The sequence below is a fragment of the Morone saxatilis genome, unplaced genomic scaffold (assembly GCF_004916995.1).
Source record: "Morone saxatilis isolate NCDOM2014 unplaced genomic scaffold, NCSU_SB_2.0 Contig10, whole genome shotgun sequence".
In the NCBI taxonomy this organism is placed as follows: Eukaryota; Metazoa; Chordata; class Actinopteri; family Moronidae; genus Morone; species Morone saxatilis.
Genome location: NW_023339652.1, coordinates 15,484,450 through 15,486,458, shown reverse-complemented (window position 1 = coordinate 15,486,458; position 2,009 = coordinate 15,484,450). Strand labels below are relative to the sequence as shown.

At 45.1% G+C, this 2,009-nt stretch overlaps 1 protein-coding gene across 1 annotated transcript in view; it reads right to left on the bottom strand.

Moving 5' to 3' along the window:
- Positions 1–1,383, bottom strand: part of scaf11 (SR-related CTD-associated factor 11) — a gene marked incomplete in the record, with an annotated part of 12,319 nt that extends 10,936 nt beyond the window's left edge. Inside the window, 1 exon segment of the mRNA XM_035681072.1 lies at positions 1,191–1,383.
- Between the last annotated feature and the right edge of the window lie 626 nt (positions 1,384–2,009).

Genomic DNA, 2,009 nt, shown 5'->3' with positions numbered 1-2,009 from the left:
TTTCCACGCCGATACCACAGATCTGTGATCAGCTAGTTTTTGGTCAATAACCTTGACCTGGTCCATTTGTTGGCTGGGTTGTTGTGATGGTAATGTTTCACCGCTTTGAACTTCTCAATTAAACCATCCACTGTTCCAAATGTACAACACGTGTATCAGAAGATATAATCGAAATCACTGTTCGTTAAACATTCTTTTGCCAACACTAGCTCTAGAAGTGAAAGTAAAATGTTTTCCCATTTTAATCTGAGTCACTTTGTTTGGCAACAGTGGCAGACAACACTGGCCTAAAACCAACAGACAGCTACTGACCAGACTTCATCAGGCCAAGTCTGAATCCTCTACTCACTTGTGTTTTTCACACTTTAATGCCCAGACTGAACTGTTATTTACATTCAGAGTCATGCTGAACCATCCTGACTCCAGCAGGCCACAAGGCTCCTCTATGTGTGAGCAGGAAGCCTGTGGCGGAGATTTAAAGCCTCAGATAGCGGATTCAAACCCAGCCCCGGCTTCGACCGCTTCCACCGTGACGATCTTAAAATGTGACAGAGAGAAACCTGTTCACCAAACTCATACCAGAGGCTCGGGTGATGGATGGAGGGGACCCTATGGTTTCATTTCTACACACTTAAAATAGACCAAGTCAACAGAGGCCATTAGTCACTAGCCCTGTGCTCTAACTGTCATCTCAATTTACACATTTCACACCAGCTACAGTTACCCTAACGTCAGATTAAATCCGTGCGTTACCTCGCATTAAACATGGGGACTGAGGTAGATCACCAAACAGCGGCTGGGTTGACAGGCAGATACTTGTGGAAGCTTGCTGCTGTTTAGAGCCAGCACGGCCTGGCTCCTGGGGACCCAACATTAGCACCAACTTGGCCAACCAGTGCCAACACGACGGTAACAACATGGTTGTTGTTGGTTAGCCGGACAGCTATTGCTAGCTAAAAACACAGCCACCCGAGAGCTAGCTGCTTGTTGTTAGCACGGAAGCAAACCGGGCTAAATCGTGTCTAATATTAGCCGCGATGATTGCACTGAAGGTCATAAGTTAGCTAGCTAGCAGCAAGAGGATTTAGCTCGAAGCTAACTAGCAGCTTTGAACAACAGCACCTGCTTACGTCGCTTCTAGCTTGCTAGCAGTTAGCTCTAGTTAGCTAGCGCCGAGTGTTGCTACTCACCTTTGAGTGCTGCTGCGGCTGGTTTGCACCTAGTGAACTGGTTATGGCGTCCAAACTGCTGCTACGAAGTGCCGACGAATCGCACTACCCGGGAATAGTTTTTGGCTAAAAACGAAGCGTAGCTTTCAGAAAGTCTCAGCCACATGTCTCGCGGTCTGGCTGAGAGTTGGTGCAGCTGGCGCCACCTACTGGAACCGCCGAGCATTACAGCGCATGTCGAGTGGATTTATCCCTCTGCTGCCATCTAAACTACAAAGAAACAACAGCAACAGGTGGGAGAGTAGCCACACACTGCTTTAAGTTTAAGACATGTGGACATAATTGATAGGCTTTGCTTGTTGTCTCCTATAGTTGCTGATGTATTTGGCAAATTTTCAAATATGTATGAAACATATATAATGTGTGAATATGAATAGTGTCAGTGCACAGTGTCTTTATACTTTCAGGTAATCCCAAAGAAAATCTGGTTTAATATCTTTATGGGTTTAAGTAAACAGGGTACTGAGCATTGGTGAGTGCAGTAAGGATGGTCCCAAGTCCCAATGCCCCTCTAAAACACCTTCTATATCACATCTAAGTCTGTCCATTTAAATTAAAACAATATAATAGTAAATTGTCTATTGGCTCACAGAAATGGGTGGGTAAAGCACCTTTATAGTCTTCCAACCACTCAAAGCACTTTGCACTACATGCCACATTTACACAGTGATGGCAAAGTCCATCACAAACAGAAACTAATCCTCATTCCTCCACATTCATACACCGATGCAATTTGGGGTTCAGTATCTTGCCGGAGAAGCCAAGAGTTGAACCACCATT